This window comes from Sus scrofa, chromosome 9, assembly GCF_054392235.1.
Source record: "Sus scrofa isolate SSC_HxYL_T2T_F1_AM1 chromosome 9, Sscrofa_HxYL_maternal_Yorkshire_Landrace_v2.0, whole genome shotgun sequence".
NCBI lineage: Eukaryota > Metazoa > Chordata > Mammalia > Artiodactyla > Suidae > Sus > Sus scrofa.
Window position 1 is genome coordinate 7149222 of NC_139391.1, and position 25374 is coordinate 7174595.

Below are 25374 nucleotides of genomic sequence, written 5' to 3' on the forward strand. Positions count from 1 at the left end.
GAGTTGGTCTCCTACATGCTCAGGGACTCTGGTGATGTCTTGAGAGCTTCTTATGCAGAGAGGACCTGACCCAGGAGTCCGCAGCATTCCTAGGTGTGAAACTGAGACGTGGAAAAAGGGTGGTTTAAGGTCATTTCAGGGGCAGTGGAAGAGGAGGCACTGGACTGGCCAGGAGATGCTTAGATATTACCTGGGTAGAGATTGAGATGGTCTCAGGAGCCAGTTTTAGAAAGAGCAGTGGGGAATTGGACAATCAAGTCTATCTCAAAAGGCTTCCATTCAAGTTCTCCTTATGAGGTCCCCCAGTCCTCTGGAGGTCCAGGAATGAGGCTGAACGTTCCAACCCCCTAATCAATTCGTCTTTCTGGTGACAAGCCACACCCTAAGGGACCGCATCCTCAGTCATCTCATTAGCATAAACTTAGCCTTGGTGGAAAGGGGCTTGTTTTGAATAACAAAGACACTCCTATCACCCAGGAAATCCCAAGGGTTTTAGGAGCTCTAAGGGAGAGAGAGCTGGGAAGGAGAAAAGAAGAGCAAATATGTTTCTTATTTTACCATAAGAAGGAAACCACTTAGAGCAGAAATTGGCACAACACTGTAAATCAACTATACTTGAATTAAAAAAAAAAAATGTTGGAGTTCCCTTCATGGCTCAGTGGTTTAAGAATCCGACTAGGAACCGTGAGGTTCCGGGTTCGATCCCTGGCCTTGCTCAGTGGCTTAAGGATCCAGCATTGCTGTGAGCTGTGGTGTAGGTCACAGACACGGCTCGGATCCCGAGTTGCTGTGGCTCTGGCGTAGGCCGGCGGCTGGAGCACGGATTCGACTCCTAGCCTGGGAACCTCCATATGCCACGGGAGCAGCCCTAGAAAAGGCAAAAATACCAAAAAAAGAAAAAAAAAAAAATGTAGGCGTTCCCGTCGTGGCTCAGCGGAAACAAATCTGACTAGTATCCATGAGAACACAGGTTTGATCACTGGCCTTGCTCAGTGGGTTAAGGATCCGGTGTTGCCATGAGCTGTGGTGTAGGTTGCAGACATGGCTAGGATCTGGTGTGGCTGTGGTGTAGTCCAACAGCTGCAGCTCCAAGTCAACCCCTAGTCTGGGAACGTCCACATGCCACAGGTGTGGCCCTAAAAAGACCAAAAAAAAAAAAAAGGAAACTGCAGGGCTAATTCTAATTTTGGATCAGCTTCATAGTTTATACCAATTCCATGATTTAAAAAAAAAAAATACTAAAGACCGGGGACTACAACTGCCATATGTACATCGAGCAGAGTTAAGACTTGTCAACTGAAGGAAAAATGCACAAGGTAAGGGGTCTGGGTTAAGTTTTATCCAGAGACTTACTGGGGACTATAGCCTAGGAAGTACTTCTCAGTAAGTGCTCCAAAGAGATGCAGGGGGGCGAGCATATCTGTGGTTTCTGGCTGGGGAATACATGCATTCAAGTATACAACCTGGTAAGAGATTACTACCCGTCACCAAGAATAGATATCTCAGGTTAATGACTCTAGCACTTTTCTAGGTATGGAAAGATGCAAGCAGCTGGGTTCATTAAAATTCTTCCTGAGATACATCAAGCTATCTAAGAGACCTGCTCTCCCAAGCACAGAACATCCTGTTAGCATCTTTCATTTCCTCCGAATCACAGGCTGCTTCCTTCTGTTATTGGCTTAATCTCTTCTGTCTGAAGCACATAGTGCGCGGTTGGTCGTGACTGCACTAAACTAATCTCTGCAGAACTGGATGGTGAGCAAATTGCTATTTGTTCTTCTTTTGTTTGCAGACTCCTCCCAATGTGTTTATGAGATTACACAGGAAAAATACAATGTGGGAGGGCTCCCTTTACAATCCCTCCAAGAAATGGTAGAGCTCAGAGCCCAGTGGTTTAAGGATCCAGCATTGTCACTGCAGGGGCTTGGGTCGCTGCTGTGGCACAGGTTCAGTCCCTGGCCTGGAAACTTCCACATGCCAAGGGTGTGGCCAAAAAAGAAAAAATAGCAAAGCTCTCTAAGATGAGGAATAGTTCCCTAGGGGCCTCATGGTTAAGAATCTGGCATTGTCAGCACGACTCAGATCACTGCTGGGGTGTGGGTTCAATCCCTGCCCCAGGAACTTCTGCATGCCGCCAGCGTAGCCAATAAATACATAAATAAGAGATGCTTCTACCACAAGAACTTCACTCTAAGAAAGAAAGAGTCCAATGAAGTAGAAGGAACAGAAACTCAGGCAGTGGAAGGGTTGCCAGGCATGTGTGGTCCCTACACTGCAGGCTCCCTCCATGAATCACAGGCTCTTCCAGATCCAGCCAAGAATATAGCACAATGTTGGGAAAAATAGGATCACAGGCCAAAGGTGAGAGTTAAAATTTTGTTCCTTGCTAAGAGGGCCATGCAGGAAGGAATAAGGTACGGGCTCACCAAGAAGCAGCTGGATGATACTCTCAGATCCGTGACTCACCTTGCCAGGGATGTGGTTTGTGTCCTTAAAACAGGAGTAATGGAGTTTATTTAGGTGCAGTTAATCACAGGCAGTTTGCGTCTGAGCAAGAGATTACAACACCGAAATGTTTTCGGTTGTGTTGACATAAAATCGAAGCCCTATATCGGCAAATGCTGAGACTCATTTGTCAAGAAGACAAAGCACGCACCTTTGCAAGAGGTCATGGTACTTTTCTACGGGAACAAAATGGAAAGGCTCGGCTTGGGATCCCTACTGGAAATAGCAAAGCCTTTGGAATCAAAACAGGCTCGGAGACCGTCCTGTGGGCAGTCCGACCTGGGGAGAGGAGGGAGGGACCACTGCGCTGCCAGCATCGCCTGCGAGCTCTGTCTTTCTCCAGCTCTGGGTTGCTGCGTATTCTGCCAAGGCCAGCTCTCAACTCTACGGGAAGGAGCAAAACCTATGCACAAGGAGGATCTTTTCATTTACTCAGCTCTGGGTAGAGGAAGAAAACGTTTCCCTTCTTCTCTTCAAGGTTCTTGGGCTGCCCTGATAATCAAATTGGCATAAGACAGATTTACAAGAGAAAAACCATTTTAATTTCATATCTACGGGAGCCCATAAAAACATGAGACCTGGAGTTCCCGTCGTGGCGCAGTGGTTAACGAATCCGACTAGGAACCATGAGGTTGCGGGTTCGGTCCCTGCCCTTGCTCAGTGGGTTAACGATCCGGCGTTGCCGTGAGCTGTGGTGTAGGTTGCAGACGCGGCTCGGATCCCGAGTTGCTGTGGCTTTGGTGTAGGCCAGTGGCTACAGCTCCGATTCGACCCCTGGCCTGGGAACCTCCATATGCTGTGGGAGCGGCCCAAGAAATAGCAACAACAACAACAAAAAACAAAAAAAGACAAAAAATTAATAAATAAAAAGCGAGCGCGGTACGGCCTCCGCTCCCTGCACAGCCCCAGCTCAAAAAAAAAAAAAAAAAAACAAAACAAAAAAAAAAACATGAGACCTAAAGAAATGACCAAAGCAGGCAGCGTTTATACCTTTCAGAGAAAGAAACAGTGAGTTTGGGAAGGACTGACCAGACAAAGAAGTTTGGGCTTGGGTAGTAAATTAGCAAAGGCGGAACAAGATGTGTGGACATGGCCGTCTTGGCAATAAATTTCCCATCTCCAGTGATAAGTATGTCTCTCTTCCTCTCGGTACAGGGAGGGTAACTTTTACGTGCTTTCAGAGGAACAAAGGCAGCCAGAGTGTCCTTGCGCTGGCTGTTTCATAAGTAAATGTAATTCAAAATAATTAGTATGCCCAAGTGGCATGTTTTGGGGTGGCATATTCTGCTGCCTGCGGAAAGGACAGATAACTGAAGTTACCTGCTTGCCTCACCTTGTTAAATGCATCTTTTGCATAAAGAAGAGGAAAGTGAAAAACAAAGTATTAAGTACTGAGGCAAGCTGGTCCTGGTGAAAGCTCATAACTCTGGTATTTGGGAGCCCTAGCAAATTGCAAGACCTACTTGTAAAGACTATTGAGGACTTGCCACTGTGGTGCAATGGGATCAGTGGCATCTAAGGAGCCCTGGGACGTAGGTTCAATCCCTAGCCCCGCACAGTGGGTTAAGGACCTGGCGTTTCACAGCTGCGGCTTAGGTTACAACTGCTCCTCAGATCTGATCCCTGGCCCGGGAACTCCATGTGTGGTCAGATGGCCAAAAAAGAAAAAAATGAGGAAGAAGAAAGACCACTGATAGCATACTTTTGAAAGGAGTTGCAGTATTCACCTAGGAGGAGAAAATACAATGAGACTATGAAGGGCTCGCGGGATCTCATGGTTTTCGCTAACAAGTGTCTGCACAGTAAAAAGCCGTCTACCTGGGAGGGTGCCTTTTTCCATCGGGGGTCCTCTCTCAGGCAGGACCAAAGTCAGGTTCACTGCAACCCTGTATGTAAGATTCAGACCGTGGTTTCCAGGGCATCCAGGCTAGTCGTCGAGGAGGGACGAGAAAGAGAGGAGCCTGGAATAGTTGAACTTCACAGATTCGCAGCTGGGCTCTGCCAGCGCTGAAGGGATGCGCTGACATACGTACAATGAAGCTACATTTTCACACCTCACTTTGAAGGCGTGCGTTCCTTCGTTCCTTCGCAGCCCCAGCCGACCTCGAGGATGGCATCGGGCCTCTGTGCAGGGGCTCACGTTTCAATCCTAACTTGGTGTCTGAAAGTACAGGTGACATTTCCTGCCCACGAACCCCTGGCGACCCCTGCCCTCCTCTCACAGCCTCTGGAGGCAAAGAGGCCTCGGAGGGCGGGCTCAGTGAATAGGGCCTGGTAGAACTTGTTAAGATGAGATCAAGAAGCTAAGTAAATGCTACGAAGCTCAATTGTTTCAGAGTGTAATTAGTATGCAGCCATCCCGCACACACGCGTGTGTCATTCATGAGCTATGGGGCCATGGCACGTGGCATGTATATCATGCTGAGGCGGGCACACATAAACTGGCTTCTGTGGAGGATGGAGAGCGTGCCGGCTCCTCGGTCAATGTGACGAGAGTGTAGGGGCAGAAAAGCTTGCCCTCTTCCCTTCTAGGTTCTTTGGCTGGTCTAAGGATTACACTGACATAAGACAGATGAACAGGAGAAAGACAAAGTTGATTATGTACGTACAGAAGTGCACAAAGACGTGAGACGCAAAGTCAAGTCACACGTGTGAGGCTTATAAGCCATCCTGGGCTAAGAAATGCAAGAGGGATCTAGGGCTTCAGAGGGGAAGAGGGGAAGTCACAGGAAGATAAGAAGAGCAGATGTTTGCTCATCAAATGTTTGCCCTGCAATGTAGATGTTGTCTTTCAGATTAAAAAAAAAATCATCTCCGGTAATAGTTTCTTCTCTTATATAGGCCCCCTGTCTAAACTCTTTTAGGCAGTTAAGGAAGAGATAAAAGTTTTTCCTGAGTCTGCTGGTTCTTGATTGCTTTCACCTCAAACTAATCCACACGCCAAAGTGGCACATTTTGGGGTGGCGTATTCTGCTCCCCTTCAAGCGACACTGCTCCTTCTCTACAGGTGTCTGATCAGGTGGACCTAGACACGGCTGACAATGCACTTGATGATCAGTATGTCGGCTGTACCGAAGAAATGGAGGAAGAGCACCCCAGCTGCTACGAGAAGAACTGGAGGCATATAAAGGCTTTTCAACCGAATGAAAATGGGTATCAGAGAAATGGAACTACATAAAGAACACAAATAGTGCTTCAAAGAAACTCAGTGATTTTCATGGCACAGCTCTAGTGCCTCTTCTAGCAGGGACAGCACAGAATTTAATAGAGCTGTGAGAGGATTTCGCAACGATTCAGGCAGTTTACCATTCAAAGCCTTCCATTCTTATCTGACAAGAGCTGTTCAGCTTCTTAATCAAGGAGATTGTTATACAGAACATAAATGCTCTGTCCCCATGTCTCATTACAATGGGAGTGGAGATGTATATTTGGGGGGATTTATCGTATCGACTTTGTCTAAAAGAAGAGGTACGTGTCCTTTCATTTGGAAAAAATGGCATTGGAACATCTTTAAAATCACCACTCGCTTGGATGTTCCCATTAAAGAATATTCTTACTACCCACATGAAGAAGTAGTATTGATTCCAGGGTATAAGGTATATCAAAAAGTCACTGAAAAAGGAAAAATACTTTGAAATGACACTTGATGATCCCCCCAAAGATGAGTAATTTCTATAATAGCTTGAAAAGTAATTGGAGGACGGACGACTTCCAAGGTCAGGAGTTCAGGTGAGTCAAGGTCTGTGCTTGAGATGGGAGTGGCGGGACCACCAGGAGGGGAGTGCTATTTTACCAGAAGCTACCCAGAGCAGACAACAGTCAACAGTCCCTGATAAAGAACTGGTGTTCCAGAATAGAAATCAGAACTCAGGCCTGGAGACTCATGGCAATTCCAGTCCAGCTAAGCCTCCAACCTCCCCACTGGGCCAAGATCTGCTGGGCACCAGGGAACACGAGTCATGGAAAGAACCAGAGCGTGTGGCAATGACAAGGATTAGGGGAGCTGGGAAACCTGATTCTAGGCAGAATGGTGTGGCCACTGAAGGAATCCAGACAAATATCCAGGTGCCTGAACTGCGGCAGGGGCCGTGGTGATCAATGGAGGTCAGGGAACTGGTATTTCCAGGAGGTGTTCCAGGAGAAAGAGAGGGAAAAGCGTGTGGCCAGAAAGGAGGATGAGGCTGCTGGACCTTGAGATCCCCAGTGTGGATAGTTTGCAGGTTCTGAGTAGGTTAGAAGACATTTCCATCAAAGTGGGTGGCTAGAAAAAAGAGGAAATGAACAGTATTGGAGCCAAAGAGATCAAAGATATGAAAGGTTTGGGGAGTTCCTATCGTGGCTCAGGGGAAACGAATCTGACTAGCACCCGTGAGGACACACGTTCGATCCCTGGCCTTGCTCAGGGGGTTAAGGATCCAGCATTGCCGTGAGCTGTGCTGTAGGTCGCAGAAGTGGCTTGGATGCTGCATTGCTATGGCTATGGTGTAGGCCGGCGGCTACAGCTCTGATTTGACCCCTAGTCTAGGAACCTCCATATGCTGCGGGTGAGGCCCTAAGATGAAGACAAAAAAATAAATAAATAAAAGTATCTGAAAGGTTTTGCATGAGTGGTCCATGTAGGAGGCCACACGCACAGGTGATACCTGGCCTGATGGAGGTTAGAGATGCGAAAACCAGAGCACACACACCTCTGAGAAGGCAGATCAGGGATGTCTTTCTCTATCCATGGAAAGCACAGAGGAAGCCCTACGTCTCCAGCCCCGGGATCGTTGAGAAGTGCCACCAGGAGCAGCCTCTCCTTTACCCAACCTTTCCCAAGGTGCCCTGGCTCTCAGGTTTCGGTGCATTTACACAGATTGTCCCTTCCGGCCTGGGGTCTTTGATTCATGTCATATTCATCCAGGCTAAGACACTATTAGTTCACTACTTGCCTTTTAAGATGTCGCTCAAATACCACTTCCAATGGTAAGCCTTCATTGATAATTTCAGGCAAAATTTACGATCCATGCCCCAGGTCTGGGGTCAGATGGCCTCAGTGGTAACCCAGGCTCAACCACCACGGGCCCTGTGACCCTGGCCTAGTTACCTACAATCTGTACCTCAATTGCTTCCTTTGCAAAATGGAGACACAAATAATAAATACGCAGTAGTGTTTCTGGGAGAATTAAGAGAGACGTCTATCACTTACTGCCTGGCACATAGACATTGCTTAACAAGTACTGTCTTTTTTCCAGGGAGAACCTTGTACACGTCTCAGGCATCACTCGCCATCTCTATGATAACCATGTCTTTAAAGTCTGGGGATCATTTTAATGCCAGAGATATTTTCTCGCTGATCTACTTGCATCCAGAGCCTGACATTAATTACCGGCTTGAATCAGGGCCCCAGTACCTGCTGTTGAAGTAAGTTAAGTTTTGTTGAGATGCCAGGATCCAGCCAGAAGTGGAAGCGAGCTGCCTAGGGACCAAGTACACAAGTTTCAACCAAATTAGTCTTTATGCTCTAAACGGATCCTGGAAAAACGAGAACTATTCAGAGTGGAAATGGGACCACAGAGAGTGTCTACTGGGGCACTCCATGCTTCTACAGAGAGGAATTTTTAATTTGGATCAAGCCTAAGGAAAGTCTGATGGCCACGTAAACCATCCAGCAGCAGAAAGCTGGACTGGAGTTGGTGTTCTTTCAAACTGAAGCAGGCTGAAGACCCCAGGAGATGAAGCCAGATCCCACCAAGAGTCAGACTCCAGTTAAGACTGGTTAGGAGAGGAGAGAGTATCTACGTTGGTGCAAAAGATGAACCTACATGAGGTCCAGACCCAGAAACACCTTCCTGGGTAGACAAAGACAAGCACGGAAGGGCCCCACAATGGCCAGGGAGCCACGGGCCTCGGGTAGGGAAAGGCTCCCTGAGCCAGGTACTATATCGTGGTGCATGGGGCTGTGGGAGAGGCTGAGGGGCCCATCAGGCCTGAGAGCTCATTCAGCGTGAGGTGATCTCAAGTTCAGAACCAAAAGGGAGCGTCCTTGTGGTCCGCCCTTTCCCCGGGTCCCTGAGTACCTGAGGAGTCCATGAAAGGCAGGAGGAGAGTCTAATTGCTGGCCAAGTATATGGAGTCCCTAGAGCCCAACCTCTTAGTTTTGGGGTTTTTTTAGGGCCACACCTGCAGCACATGGAGGTTCCCAGGCTAGGGGTCAAATCAGAGCTACAGCTGCTGGCCTACACCACAGCCACAGCAACGCCAGATCCAAGCCACGCCTGCAACCTACACCACAGCTCACAGCACCACTGGATCCTTAACCCCCTGAGCGAGGCCAAGGATGGAACCTGCGTCCTCGTGGATGCTAGTCAGATTCCTTTCTGCTGAGCCACGACAGGAACTCCCCCTCTTGGGATTTTGATCATAAAGTAAAGCTCGAAAAGCTTGGGAGGCTCCCATCTTGAGCAACCCCATAGAGAACCCTTCCTTCTCTTCCTCTGTCGGCAGGACCCAGAGAAAGCCCTACGTTCCTTCTGCTGCCGCCTTGCCACCTGGTCCTGCTGCTCCTCCCTGAGGAGCTGTAACCCTCCAGGGCCTGGTGCCTGGTTCTGCCTGGGGGGTTGTAAAGAGGGATGGGGGAGGGGAGGCAAAGGGGCAGGGAGCCGCCTGGCTTGCCAGCGTCAGCAGAGCATCAGACTTTCACATTCACCCACTCAACCAACCATAGATTGAAAATACGGGGGGGGGAATTGCAGAAATTTCCAAAAAGCAAAACTTGAATCTACCATGCACCCAGCAGCTATTTACATTGGACTTATATGGTATTTATAACTATTTACACGGCATTTACATGGTATGAGCTATTATAAGGAATTCGAGGATGGTTTGATAGATATGCCAATACTATGCCATTTTATAGAAGGGACTTGGGCATCCTTGGATTTTAGCATCTGCAGGGCTCCTGGAACCAATTGCCCACAGTCACTGAGGGATGACTGTATTCGGAGGGGCTGGGACACAGGATCATTTTTGGGGTCCACGTCAGTGCTCATGTCGCCTAAGACCTCTGAGGGACCTGCAGGATCTGACTGCAACAGTGTGGGCTCCATCTTCGCATCTCCCAAGTCCCTAGCCCCGTGACACTTGGCTGTGATTAAAAAGCAATGTTTTTATGCACTGTCAGCAATCCTAAAAATGCAACTTCATTGTGCTGAATGTTATAATCCAAAGAAAATAACGCTGTATTTCTACAGGTTGTATAACTCACTCAAGGCGTTCTCCCAAAGCCTTCGATTTGATGCTGGCATTTTCACAGCTGAGGCGGTTCATGTCTTACCCTTGTCGCAGGTATCCCTGAAGCCCAGATTCATGGAGCCAGAAACACAAGAGCTGTCTCAGATCAATCCCTCTTCCCACACTGCCCCCTAGAAATCGCAGCACTTACCAAGCTCTGCCACCAAGTTTAATAATAGCTCCCAAATCTATTCCTTGCTTCCCACTCAATTATCCCTGTGGAAATGGACAGGCACGTGCTGATGTGCAGAGAGCCAAGACATCTAGCCCCCGAGCCTGGACCAAGGCCGGGTATGACTCAGAGGATAGAGGACTTACCACTCCCTGTGGACGAATCCCTGCTCTTGGAGTTCCCGTCTTGGCTCAGTGGTTAATGAACCCACCTAGTATCCACGAGGACGAGGACGCAGGTTTGCTAGCTGGCCTCACTCAGCAGGTTAAGGATCTGACGTTGCCGTGAGCTGTGGTGTAGGTCACAAAATGTGGCTTGGATCCTGCGTTGCTATGGCTCTGGTGCAGGCTGGCGGCTGTAGCTCCAATTGGACCCCTAGCCTGGGACCCTCCATATGCTGTGGGTATGGCCCTAAAAAGCAAAAAAAAAGAATCCCCTGCTCTTGGCCTACCAGCTACTGAGACAAATTACAGAGAAATCCTAAGTAAAATCATATCATAAAATGGTATGATAACAGACAAAAAGATCTCAGAGAGAACAAAAGCTCAAGAAGAAGACCCGAGCAAGTCCAGCCCTCCAGATGCGGCAGGGGAGTCTCACAAACCAAGGAGGCCAGGACAGTTAGCAAGTCCAAGCTTACCCTGTCCCACGACAGGCCCATAAATCAAGAGAGGAGGTGTTGGGGCAAAAGGAAGTGTGACTTTATTTGGAAAGCCAGCTTAACTGGCCTAGCAGCCAAGGATTCAGTGTTGTCACTGCTGTAGCTGGGCTTCGATCCCTGACCTGGGACAAAAAGCCAGCAGACTGAGAAGTTGGGGGACTAGTGCCCCAAAGAACCATCAGCCATCTTACTGGAGTGAGAATCTGGCTTCTTTTATTCTAAAAGGGGAGGGAGGGAGGGGACTGGTTGTTGCAAACTTCTTGGTGTGAGAATCCTTTGTTCTTCTGTCTGTGCCCCCAGGTCAAGTCACAAGGTTCCTGTAAACCTCCAACAGGATGAATGCTATTCTCCGTTCTGCAACTTTTTACCTCTCTGAGAATGGACGGGTGTTAGACCTTTAAAGGTCAGAGCCTTGAGAAAGGGCTATCCTGTATATTTCAGGCTATAGGCAACATTCTTTTTTTTTTTCTATTTTAGGGCCACACCCACAACATATGGAGGTTCCCAGGCTAGGGGTCAAATTGGAGCTTGCAGCCGCTGACCTACACCACAGCCACCGCAACACCAGATCTGAGACGCTTCTGCGACCTACACTACAGCTCATGGCAATGCCAGATCCTCAACCCACTGCAAGAGGCCAGGGATCGAACCTGCATCCTCATAGATGCAAGTCAGATTCATTAACCATTGACCTACGATGGGAACTCCAGGCAACATTCTAAACTTACAGCAAAGGCAATAGAATGTGAAGGTTAGGAGTTCCCGTCGTAGCTCGGTGGTTAACAAATCCGACTAGGAACCATGAGGTTGTGGGTTCGATCCCTGGCCTTGCTCAGTGGGTTGGGGACCCGGTGTTGCCGTGAGCTGTAGTGTAGGTTGCAGACTCGGCTCGGATCCCGCGTTGCTATGGCTTTGGTGTAGGCGGGTGGCTACAGCTCCAATTCGACCCCTAGCCTGGGAACCTCCCATATGCTGCGGGAGCAGCCCAAGAAATAGCAAAAAAAAAAAAGAATATGAAGGTTAAAGTAAAAGGAACAGGTCTAATATGGAGTCAGATGTGTTCTTCTCTATGACAGGATGAGTCATTGCATGGTATTGGGATGACTGGCTCTCCACATGACAGAAAACGAAAAAAGGAACTGGGAGTTCCCACTGTGGCTCAGCGGAAATGAATCTGACTAGTATCCATGAGGATGCAGGATCGACCCCTGGCCTCAAACAGTGAGTTAAGCCTCCAGCGTGGCTGTGGCTGTGGCTGTGGCTGTGGTGTAAGCCAGCAGCTGTAGCTCCCATCCGACCCCTAGCCTGGGAACCTCCATATGCCGTGGGTGCAGCCTAAAAAGACAAAAATAAAAAATAAAAATAAAAATAGGCAGAGCCTCCTTGCCTGCCTACTTGCATCTCTCACAAGCGTCCTATCCTAATAAATCTATTTTTTGCAAAAAAAAAAAATAAAAAATTTTAAATAAAAATTTAAAAAAATAAAGGAATTGGATTCCTATATTGCACCATACATGCAAATAATCACAAAGAAATTAAAGGCCTAAATATGAAAAATCCACTCCCAAAACTATTACCAAACATAGAGAAGAATTTTTTTTTAACTTCAGAGAAGGAAGATATTTCTTACCTCAGAGTAAGACTCCTCATCATAATTCTCTGAGGTAAATCCTATGACTTTCCGATTTTCCAGTTGGGGCAGTGAGAGATTCTGTAATTGGTGGAAGAGCAAAACAAACATAAGGAACAAGGGAAGGGAACAGAGGGGGGGCATCGGGGACTGTGGAGGTGTTAGGGGGGGTTATGCTAATGAAGCAGTGAAAACTAGCATTCCAGACAAGAGGGATGGAGTCCAGAGGTCCGCACACAGCTGGCAACGATACACTCTACGGTTCTTTGGTTAGAACCAGAGTCTTCAGTTAGAGTCTGGCATACAGGGGTCCTAAAAACTTCATGATTATCAACTTCCGCAGGAAAGAACCACTCGTGAAAAAAATAAAACATTCTATTTTACTACCTCCTCGGGAAACGCTTCCATAAATCGAATTTTTCCTTTAACACAGCTAGTAAATGAAGCCAGTGTCAAACATTTAAACTTCTCAACGGCAAAAGATACTGCAAACAAACCTAAAATGCAGAAGCAGACCAGGAAAGGATCTTTGCAAGATTTATACCATGGAAAGAACATCTGTAAGTCAACAAAAAGACAAACAAAAAGGTCTGGAAAACACATCAACAGGCAATGAATCAGTGAGAAAAACCAACATTTAAAAACGTTCCTTTTTATATAAACCACAATAGACATGCAAATTGAAATGGAATATTACTTTATACCTAAAAGATTGGCCATTAGACCTTATCAAGCTGTCGCTATTTAAGCCATAATCTCATCCTAGATTTGAAGCTGCATGAGATTACATACCTCTGGTTCTTTTTTTTTGCTTTTTTGGTTTTTTGTTTTTTTCTTTTATTTTTAGGGCCGCACCCGTGGCATATGGAGGGTCCCAGGCTAGGGGTCAAATCAGAGCTGTAGCTGCTGGCCTACGCCAGAGCCATAGCAATGTGCGATCTGAGCTGTGTTTGCCACCTACATGGCAGCTTACAGCAATGCTGGATCCTTAACCCGATGAGCGAGGCCAGGGATCAAACCTGCCTCCTCATGGATACTAGTCAGATTCATCTCCACTGTGCCACAGCGGAAACTCCCCCATACTTCTCTACAGCTCTGGTTCTTTTTTTTTTTTAAACAACCCCCACCTGTGGCATATGGACATTCCCAGAAGTCAAATTGGAGCTGCAGCTGCAACCTATGCCACAGCCACAGCCACACCAGATCTGAGCGGCATCTGTGACCTATGCTGCTGCTTATAGCAATGCTGGATCCTTAACCCACTGAGCCAGGCCAGGGATTGAACCTGCAGCCTCACAGAGACAACATCGGGACATTAACCTGCTGAGCCACAACGGGAACTCCCATACCTTTGGTTCTTATATTTTCCTTTCAGTGGCCCCCGTTTATCTAACATCCTAAGAAGGAGGTCCTGGATGCCGCCTTTGAGGCCATAGCGGATGCGTCCTTTACTAAGCAATACGGTGACATAAACTACTATTTCCACACCAGTGCCCGCTCTGGCACTGGTTTTCATTCAGTTCAGCAATGCATGAGTTCAAAGAGTGTGAGATGCCTCTTATCTTTTTTTTTCTTTTTTCTACTGCCTCCAAACATCCACCGACCAGACCTCGTTCTGTGGGTTCCATCAGACCTCTCTCTCTTCCGCCGTCTCTGCTTTTCCCTTTGCACGATCGCACTTGCGCAAATTCCTTTTTGTTCCAATCATCGCCTGTCCGCCCATCAGACAGGAACCTGCAGGAGAGGTCAGCCGTGGGCGGAGGCTCGGGCCTCCTTGGAACACCTGCCCTACGAGGGAGGAGCCCGCTGGGATTCAGAGTCATTCTGAAGACACCTTTGCTTTCTTCTTAGTCTGCTCAATAAATTGTGACTGGAATTAAACGCAAACCCTAAATGGCAGAAGACAAGGGTCTGTGTTCAGGCTTCTCCTGTTCTCTTGGGCACCAGGGGTCTCGTCCACCCCAGCCATACCCAGACTCAACAACCTGTCCAGTAGTTTCCACTACGATTGTTCACCATCAGGGGAATTCTGGGAAGAAATGAGCCATGTATTTTCTGGGGGAATGTTTCTGCTGATTGAAAAGCCAGAAGGTTTTCAGGGGTTATAGGCTGGAGCTTGAAGCGCAAAGGAGCAATAGAAGACAACAGAGTGGCAAAGACGAAGACCAGCCAAGGTTTCATGGAGAAGCCGCTGGAGGGGCTGCTTTAGGAAATAAGGTTGTGATAGCCCAGAGCAACGATGCTTGTGAGAGTCTGGCTCAGCTCGTGGCAGGATCTTGCTGCTTGTTGTGGGTTCACCAATGCCAGCCTGGAGGGGCAGGTGGGAGAAGCCAGAGGTGCCTTAGGTCCTAACTGCTCCCCAGGATCATGAGGCACCGACAGGGCTTATTTACTTAGGGACAATGTGACGTCATAGTCACAAGGGTCCGATTGTTAGGATGACCGGTTACACATCCTGGTTCACAAAGTTCCAGCAGGAAGGGTTCAAGGGGGAGCCCCAGACGCGTTCGTTTTGATGGACCTCTCACCTCAGCACTCACAGCCTCATCACCCCTTTCTGCCTGGGAACCCTAAGGACCAGTCTCATCTTGGCCCCTGTTTGTGAAGTTGAGGTTTTCCAGATCAGCCACAGAGAGTGCCGCACCTTCCATCTGTAACCCCGTATCCCACTTACCTGCTGAAGCGTTTCCGTGTGCCCCCCGGAACTCATGAATGGCAAGTAAAATGCCCCTGATGGCTGCCCTCGCCGTCCTGCTCTAACTGGAGCACGACCTTCCAAGGCTGCAGCTAAGGAACTCGGAACGAGCCTTGACGCCTCTCTCGCCCTCACGCCTCACATCTGGTCCATGAGCCAAGTGTGCTGCTTCTACCTGCCAACTGTATACCAGATCCAACATAACCACCTGTCGCCACTGCCCGCTACGACCTTGGTCTCAGCCCCGGCTATTCCTCACCCGGGTGATTTCAGGGATCTCTGCTGTAGACAGTAATCAGCCTGTCTTTCTCAAACCCCTCATTGTTCTCCTCACTCTTGCAGAGGATGGATGATGAAAACCTCATTTCCAGGAGTTCCCACTGTGGCTCAGCAGGTTACCAATCTGACTAGTATCCATGGGGATGCACGTTCGATCCCTGGCCTCGCTCAGTGGGTTAAGGATCTGGCGTTGCCGTGAGCTGCGGGATTCGGCTCGGATCCCACCTTGCTGTGGCTGTGGTGTAGGCTGGCAGCTGTAGCTCGGATTCAACCCCTAGCCTGGGAACTTCTATTTGCCTCGGGCGTGGCCTTGAAAAGCAAAGAAACAAAAACAAACAAGCAAAAAAATCCCACCACATTTCCTAGACCCCACTGCCACTAGGACGTGTCAGTTAGTGCCTAAGGACAATCACACACACATGACACAGAAGTGTCGTGTTGTGGGAAGTGGAGGTCATCCTTTTGCCGCTGTGACGGCCGGGGGCAAAGGCAGGCGGACGGGACTCTGTTGGCGGTGAGAGCCTGGGCTCCCTGTGCCTTGCGAGGTCTCTCCACCAGCTCCGTGGAGGTGAGAAGCAGCTGTGGACACAGTGGGAAGTGCCAGAGGAGAACAGTTTTCTGCCACTTGGGTTTCGTCACAGAGGTGAGACTTCAAGGTCCCGTGCCAGGGGGACCCCTGCCCTCTGCTCCTCCAGCCCTTTCAACAGTTTCACACGCGTCTCCTTCCCTCTATCGCATCTCTTTCTGCGTAAAACACCTGCGCAGAGCCAGCTGCCCTCACAGGACCTGCACGGACACAACCTCCTCACTCACCTCCTGATCCTACTCTCACCCACCACAACGGCTGAGTCTAAAAATGTCCTTTCTTTGCTCACATCCTCGGGTGGCTAACAGCCAAAGTCCTCACGATGTTCCGAAAGAGCCATATCTGATGTGACAGCCCATAAATATTGGGACCGCCTCTTCTTCTGCGCTCCCAGCCGCTCCCTCCGCTCCAGCCGCACCAACCTCCTTGGAATTTCGGAGACGCACAGGCACGTTGTTGTCATATTCTCAGTTTCAGAGGCTTTGATTTGAGATCTTGGTGCCTGGAGTTTACTTCCCCCAGATATCTGCCTGGCTGACAGCCCACTCCAGGTCTTTATTCAAAGGCCTCCTTCTCCGTGAGGCATGCCACGTTGATCCGAGATTGTAATTCCCACACACACAACACACGCACAAACACACCTCCTGCTTTATGCTTCTCCTTAGCATTTGTCACAAAATAATATATATATTTCACATCGCAACGTGCCTGCTCCACACTCCTAGTCCTTCTTGTCCTGCTCTATGTGTTCTTTTTGCCTTGGCAGGTATACCTGCAAGCATCCTATACCATGTATTTGTTCGTTGCCTGTCTCGCCCCCATTTCTAGAATTTAAGCTTCAAGAGGGCAAGGATCTCTGTGTATTTACCTTACCGATCAGTCCCAAGCACTTGGAACAATGCCTGGCATATATTAAGAGCTTAGGAAACCTTTATTGAATAAATGCATTGTCTTCATTCTACAAATGGGGCAACTAAGGTGCAGAAGAGGAGGTCCAGGCATCCAACCCAGAAGAGGTAGACCTGGACTAAAATCCAGGGAATGGGGGGTAGAGGAGGGAACTGCGTTAACTTCATGGGTTTTATTGGGACTTCCTATTGTGACTCAGCAGGTTAAGAACCCTACTAGTATCTGTGAGGCTGTAGGTTCCATCCCTGGCCTTGCTCAGTGGGTTAAGGATCCGGCATTGCCACAAGCTGTGGTGTCGCAGATGAGGCTCAGATCGGGCATTGCTGTGGCTGTGGTGTAGGCTGGCAGCTGCAGCTCCGATTAGACCCCTAGCCTGGGAACCTCCATGTGCCTCACGTGCAGCCCTAAACAGCAAAAAAAGAAAAAAGAAAAAAAAAAGTGGTACAAATACACAATGGAATACTACTCAGCCATAAAAAAGAACAAAAGAATACCATTTGCAGCAACATGGATGCAACTAGGGACTCTCATACTGAGTGAAATAAGTCAGAAAGAGAAAGACAAATGCCATATGATACCACTTACATGAGGAATCTAAAATATGGCCCAAAGGAACCTATCTACACAACAGAAACACGCTCAAGGACAGAGAGAACAGACTCGTGGTTGCCAAGGGAGAGGGAGTGGCATGGACCAGGAGCTTTCTGAAGGCTATGACCTTTAAGGGTATTACTTTTTTCCATTTTCATTGCTCTATTATATTCCATGGTGTGGATATATGATGATTTATTTGCCCATATTCTGCTGCCCATGTTGATCTTTCCAAATTTGAGCTGTTTGGAATAATGCTACACTGAACATCATTGTACATGGCGTATACACGCCGTCTACCTGTGTACACATGATTTTACACGTCCCTCAGCTCTGTTGGGTACATACTTAGGAGCTGGTCTACTGGGACATATGATATATACATATCTCATAAGCTGGTGTTCAGCTTTAGTAGATACAGCCAAAGAATCTTCCAGAATGGTTCTATTAGTCTACACTCCCACCAGAAGCAAATGAAGCTCCAACTGCTCCATTTTGTCATCAATACTTGCTATTGCTGATCTTTTAAATCTGGCCATTCTCGTGGGTATCTCATTGTGGTTTTATTTGCATTTTCCTGATGTCCACTGAAGTTGGGTTTTTTCTTCACGTGCTTACTGATCTTTTGATATCCCCTTTTGTGAGGGGCCATTCATGCCTACTGCCCAGTTGTCCACTGGGTTTTGAGTATTTCTCTTATTCATATGCTGGAGTTCTTTATTCATTCTTTAAACGAGCCCTTTTTTGGCTATATATGTTGCAAATATCATTACCCATGCTGTGGCTTACTTTTTCACTCTGTTAAAGGTATTGCTTTTATAGAAGTTTTTCATTTTAATGTTGTCCCATTTATTCTGGTTTTTTATGGTGGGTGCTTACTGTGCCCAGTTTAAGAAAATCTTCTCTATTCCAAGATTAAGACTTTTTCCAAACATCATCCTCTAGAAGACTTGTTATTTTGTCACATGTAGATCACCAACCTACGTGGAACTGATTTGGGAATATGACTGAAGGAGAAGTCAAATTTCATCGTTATTCACATAGAAATCCAACGAAGCGCAGATCAGAGTTAGAACAGAGGACCAGCCTGCGACTCTGTACGACGGCCAGGAGTTTCCTGGAAGCTGTCCTATCCTCCCTGGACCTCCAATGAGAAGCCCTTGGTCCTTGTGGTTAGAAAAGCAGAGATTCATAGCCAAAGGCTGTTCGATGGATGGGGTATATTTTCTTAGAGTGAGAACATGGAATCGAAGATGAAAGTCTCTGGCACCTGTCAGCCAGGTAGCACTTAGCAAGGCTTAACAGGGTCCCTTCCAATGAAGTTCCAGCCACATCTTCCTGTGACAAACGATACGCGATCTCAGTCAACAGCCTTTGCCATTTCTCTGTCTACGGCGGTCAGGGGCACTGGGTATAGAATGCTTAGATGGGCATCCTTAGTGCTTTGAAATAACCGACACGACATCCCCTTGCCCACAAATGGTATAGCCGGGGAGTGCCCATGGGGGAGGAACCAAAAATTGCACGGGCCCCCCCATAGCTGGATCAGGTGCAGAGTCCTGGTCTTCACTGGTGGCAATGTCTTGCTCAAGAGGGTGTCTGGCCCCTCTAGACCCATTTCTCCTTAAACCCTGACGAGTTCATCTTCTTTAGAATTCCATTTGTTTTCTGGCTTTTTTTTTTTTTTTTTTTTGGTCTTTTGTCTTTTTAGGGCCACACCCACAGCCTATGGAGGTTCCCAGGCTAGGGGTTGAATGAGAGCTGAAGCCGCTGGCCTACACCACAGCCACAGCGACACGGGATCGAAGCCACATCTGCGACCTACACCACAGCTCATGGCAATGCTGGATCCTTAACCCACTGAGCAAGGCCAGGGATCGAACCCGCGTCCACATGGATGCTAGTCGGGTTCACTGACCTCTGAGCCACGACAGGAGCTCCAGAATTCCATTTTGAAGTTTCACCACCTTCCCTGATTCCAGGTAAATAAAGGCCTGCCTGAATCAACAGGGTTTTACAAATTATTCATAGACAAGGTTAATCCAAGCTTAAAAATAAACCTTTAGAAAAGCTGCAGAACTCTTTGCCAACAGACATTGTGTCAATGCTTGCACCTGGACTTGCTTTAAAAGTGCATACAGTTATTAAAATCTATTCATGTGTATAAAATTATCTTTTCCCAAGCTGGGGCGGGTTTCGGAGGGGTGGCGGCGGGGGGAAATAGGAGTTAAGTCTCTCTTCTCATCTTAACAGCTTTTTCCCACGTTGCAGTCTTGAAAAACATATAGTTCTTATAATAATGTTGCAAAGTGCTGAGAATTCTTGTGCATTCCAACATATGCTCATCATTTCTAGATTCCCTGTGTGTTTATGGATGTCAGGCTCGGGGTGACGGGCCCAGGGAACGAGAAACCCTTGGTGCTGCCTCCCAGCCATCTGGGGCGCACTGAGGGTGATCTGGGCAAAAAGATGCCCTGCTCCGTCCCCAGAGGCCATGAATACAGAGCCCAATCTTAGAGTGAAGCAACATCTGAAAGAGATGCTGGGAGATGCCAGTTGATTGCAAATGAGAACAAAAGTGCCTGAGAAGAGGAAATGGCCAAAGCCTACTGAGTTATTCAGAGAAAAGGTATGTTATGGCCGTCATAATAAAAGGTAAAATGAGACCAAAAGAAATTTTAGTTCCGGAGTTCCTGTTGTGGCTCAGTGGGTTAAGAACCCGGCTAGGATTCATGAGGATGTGGGTTTGATCCCTGGCCTCGCTCAGTGGGCGGGGGATTCCGTGTTGCCCTGAGCTGTGGTGTAGGTCACAGACACGGCATAGGCCGGCACCTGCGGCTCCGATAGGATCCCAGGCCTGGGAACTTCCATATGCTGCAATCGAGGGAAGGAAGGAAGGAAAAGAAATTTTCGTTCCTTCCCTAGTGAGGAAATAGTGGGTATTTTTTCACAATTGTCTAAGGTCGTGGAGTACTCAAAAGCACAGTGAGAACCAATACAAACGTGAACAGAATTTTTGTTGTTGTTGTTATTTTAGAGCCGCATCCATGGCATATGGAAGTTCCTGGGCTAGAGGCTGAATCAGAGCTGTAGCTGCCAGTCTACACCACAGCCACAGCAATGCTGGATCCAAGCCATGTCTGTGACCTACACCGCAGCTCACGGCAAGGCCGGATCCTTAACCCACTGAGCGAGGCCAGGGATCGAACCCACATCCTCGTGGATGCTAGTCAGGTTTGTTTCCTCCGAGCCACAATGGGAACGCCCGTGAGCAGAATTTAAGAAGTGAGACTACAGATTCAGGAAGTACAGATTTTGCTACCAGAGCAGAAAACAGAGAGGAAATCTCACTACCCCATGTTAACAGCAGACTGCATAACCCAAGGCCGTTTTCCTTTCCTCTGAGCCACCCGTCACTGTTCGGGAGGGGTTTTCAGCCCCTACCTGTGATGTGTGCGTGCGCACCGCCTCAGATTCTCTCCGCCTCGCCCACAAGTCCCACCACATCTGCAGGGAACTGTCCCCTGCCGGCTCCTGTTGACACGCTCTCCCCAGATGTGCTCGGCCTCTTGCTTCTCGTCTATTCTAACACAGGGCCCTGGAGGCCTGGGAGAATCCACTTTCCCCCCAGGCCTGTGCAAGCTGGGAGGGCAGGGAAGTGCCAGTTCCACGGGGACAACCCTTAACCAACGGAGGTCACAAGCCAGAGAAGACAAATGGCCCTATTTGGTCTCACAGGTGGACGAGCCTGAGCCTCACGTCATAAAGCTCGCAGGGCCCCAGAGAATCAAGCCGCAGTCGCCCAGGCCACGGGCCTGGCTGCCTGCCCCACTCCCCCTCTAGGCCCTGCCCTTCTGCAGTTAGGATCCCTTCCCCAGCAGGCCGCCTGGATGTGGAGCGGGGGGAACTACTCCCTTCTGTCCATTCCCTGGAGCCTGGGAATTAAACTGACGAAGGACAGATCAAGGAGAGAAAAAGGGTTTACTTCTAGGTGTAACGCACATCTATGCGGTACTGGTGATGAGCAAAAATTTCCGGCTTTGGAGTTCCCGTGGTGGCTCGGTGGTTAACGAATCCGACTAGGAACCATGAGGTTGTGGGTTCGATCCCTGGCCTCGCTCAGTGGGTTACGGATCCGGCGTTGCCATGAGCTGTGGTGTAGGTTGCGGACGCGGTTTGGATCCCGCGTTGCTGTGGCTCTGGTGTAGGCTGGTGGCTACAGCTCCGACTGGACCCCTAGCCTGGGAGCCTCCATATGCTGCAGGTAGAGCCCTAAAAAGACAAAAGACAAAAAAAAAAAAAAAAAAAATTCAGGCTTCTATAGCTAACTGAGTAGCCGCAGAGGAGGGGAAGAAAGGGCACTTAAAAACAAACAACTTTTTAGAGATAAACAGGCCCCTTAGGAGAACAGACCGGAGACAGGACAGTCTTTCTAAGGAGATCTGGATGGATGCAGTGCCAATTTCTAGCCTCCAAGATCCAACTTGCTCCCAGGGCGGGGATTTATGACACTTGAGTTCTCTTGGGAGACTCTGCTTTTAGCAGATAACAGATCCCAGGAACTCAAATGCCTCAGCTCAAAATAGCTATTATGCTAAAGTGGCAGATTTTGGGGGACCATATCCTGATCCCCCTCAAATGTGAGCCAAACGTCGCAGGTTAAACACGTACTCACATCCCGTCCAAACAATATGCTGAAACGAAAATGTCTAGCTTTTTAATCATAATATTATCACCCTTATAATACAGCAATGTTTATTTGCTTTGTTTAATTTACCCTCTTAATTTGAGTATCTCAAAGACCAAATGTGTTTGTACGTAGAAAATAATACACAGGTTAGAAATGTGCCTGGGGATTATATGGTAACAACATACTTTATTTTCTGTTTCTCTGGATTTTAATATCTTTCAAAATCTCCAGAGGAGTTCTCTTATAACACAGCAATTAAGGATCCAGCATTGTCACCTCAGGGGCCGGGGTCACTTCTGTGGCGCAAGTTCGATCCCTGGCCCAGGAACTTCCACACGCTGTGGGCGAGGTCAGACAAAAAAATCTCCAGATAAACCATAATAACTTAGTAATTAGCTTAATATTTCATCACCTATGATTCAGAATCATTTACAGATTTTAGAAAACATACAATGATAACAAACAATCAATGATTATTGATTATAAGCATTTGTAAGAGAAATAGAGTAGTGCAAGCAACAATTTATAAACTCTTGATTCTTTAAAAGAAGTCCATTTCGTTTAATCCTCATGTGCGTACGCCTACCTATTAGTGTAACTGATAATCAATAATCAGGAAACTTGCAATTTCCACTTCCTTTAGCTTTCAGTGGGGGGAAAGGAAGAAGTTACGTTCAAAGTATTGTAGGGGCTAAAATATCACACTTGCATGTCCATTTCCCACTGAGGTAAATGCAAGAAGACGACGCTTTTAACTAAAATGCACAGTATAATTTATTTTATCAAAACGTGGCCTCGCCTGAGACGATTCAGGGCACAGGTACGAGCATTTCATTTCCTGCTGTTTATTTACTTTTCCATTTTACGTCTGTCTGTTGGCGAACTTAGCCTGTAAAACTCCGAGTTGATAAAGGCGCATTGTTATAAAATACCTCGGGGACGAAAAAGGCAGCTGTCCGTCCATCAGATAAAGGATGCACACAGGCAAGACTGGACGGCTGGCCCTTCTTCTCCCGCCCCCGCCCCCAACTTCCAAATCACAAACAGCAGCTGACTTCAACGTCGAATCTGTTCCATCCAGCCCCATCCTGGCCGTGAGGGCCTCGGTTACACTTGCTCGAAGATTAATTCCTCAAGAGAGCAGGATCCTACAAAATGCACATTCCTACCCCAAGCACGTTCTTTCTTTTAACCGCGAGGACTCGCAGGGTCCCCTCCCACTCAAGAGTCCAGGATTTTGATGTCTGGCACGATTCTCAGTCAAACAAAACCAACAGAGGACACGCCCCAAGGGCAAGGGTAAGACAGAATCAGTGGTTGGTCCCCCACGTTCGTCTTGGGAAACCCAGCCTTGGCCTGTGCTGCTGGGGAAGCTGAGCTAATGAACATGCCAGATACCCACTCAGGAGAAAAATAACATTTTTCTCTCAGAATTCAAATGGCTGAATCGTTCCAGGTATTTCCTTAGAAAATGATAAAATGAGAAACATGCAGGAGATGCTGGCTGAAGTGTCTGTGTGCAGGAGCGGGTAGAAGAGGGGAAAGGGGTCAGTTAGGGGCTTGGGGTAGATACATACACACCGCTATGCAGTGACCAGACCGGTGACACTGTAAATTCATACTCTCTCAAGAAAGGCATCAGAACCAAGCGGGCTTGCTGAACTGTAAGACCATCAGTAAAAGCCCGAGATATGCCTCAGGTCATGAAATGAAAGATAAAATGAGGCCTGCGTTCAAGTTCAGCAAGCTAATCACCTTCAAACCAAGGACTGGGAGGGCCCCTTGTGGCTCAGCGGAAGCGAAGGACACAGAGGAGGACACAGACTCCATCCCTGACCTCGTTCAGCGGGTGAAGGATCTGGCGTTGCTCTGGCGCAGCTCGGACCCCACGTTGCTGCGGCCGTGGTGCAGATCAGCAGCTGTAGCTCAACCCCTAGCCTGGGAACTTCTAAAGTGGGTGCGGCCCCGAGAGAGCAAAAAAAAACCCCAACCAACCCAACAAACAAAAAAAGACCTTCATGATACGGAAAACCTGAGATGAGGCAACGTATCTTAAATGTATGTCACCACCCTCCTGCTGATTTGAATAAGCATCCTGACAGTCCTAGTTTGACTTCACAGGGTCAAATACTCTCTTACCCAGTACAAAGGAAGAGCGAAAGAGGTAAGCCTGACATCTGGCTGAAGAATGAGGAAGGCGGTCTTTCCCACCCCACTCCCCTTGGATTATAAAACTGCAGCCCACCTACTCCTCAGGGCACAGCCTCCTTGCCTGCCTGCTTGGATCCCTCACAAGCATCCTTTCTTAGTAAATCTATTTCTTGCCTATCACTTTGTCTCGCCAAGTTTCTTCTGTGCCGAGACATAGAGAACCTGAGCCTCTGTAAGTCCAGATACCAGGGGTGTGATTCTAATTAAAAAAAAAAACCGTGGGCTCAAGTCCCAATCTGGGTTTAGGCTGGGTTGGAGTCAGAGGTGTTGCTGTTTCAGAACCACCGTATGACCCAGCAGTCTCACTCTTGGGCATGAATCTAGAGAAAACCATAATTCGAAAAGATACATGCACCCCAATGTTCATTGCCCACCATTACAATAGCCAAGACAGGAAAGCTACCAAAATGTCCATCAACAGGAATGGATAAAGAAGACGTGATAAAGATACATAACAGAATATTACTCAGCCATAAAAAGCCGGAAATAATGCCATTTGCAGCAACATGGATGAACCCAGAAATTATTAGAGCAAGCGAAGTCAGAAAGACGAATATCATATGAGGTCCCTAATATGTGGAATCTGGTAAGAAATGATACGAAAGAACTTATTCACAGAACAGAAACAGACTCAAAGATTTCAAAACCAAATTTATATTTACCAAAGGGGAAATGTGGGGGGAGAGGGAGAAATTAGGGGGTTGGGAGAGATACATACCCACTACCATATATAGAATAGACCCGGTAACAGGGAAATTTACTCAGCACTGTATGGCAACCATACAGGAAATGAATCGGAAAAGGAATGGATATAAGTGTATACATAACTGATGTACTAATTAATTTTTTATTTACACCTGAAATTAACACAACTTTGTACGTCAACTATATTCCAATAAAATTTAAAAAAAAAATTAGGGACTGTTTCCTTGTAGCTCAATGGAAAAGAGTCGGACTTTATCGTGTCCATGAAGATGCAGGTGTCGCTCAGTGGCCTTGCTGTGAGCTGTGGTGTAGGTCATAGATGCAGCTTGGATCCGCAGTTGCTGTGGACCCGGCAGCTGGAGTCCAGCTCCTATTTGTCTTTTTGTCTTTTTTTGTTGTTGTTGTTGTTGTTGCTATTTCTTGGGCCTCTCCCGCGGCATATGGAGGTTCCCAGGCTAGGGGTTGAAT

The 25374-nt window shown here is 47.8% G+C and overlaps 1 protein-coding gene across 2 annotated transcripts in view; it reads right to left on the minus strand.

The window, feature by feature from the left end:
- CLPB (ClpB family mitochondrial disaggregase) overlaps window positions 1-25374 on the minus strand; it is a 299259-nt gene that overhangs the window by 254244 nt on the left and 19641 nt on the right. For both annotated transcript variants that reach the window (XM_084975058.1, XM_084975060.1), the window contains exon 4: window positions 12241-12321. The gene's annotated coding sequence lies outside the window, so the exon portion shown is untranslated. The remainder of the gene's footprint in view (window positions 1-12240; window positions 12322-25374) is intronic.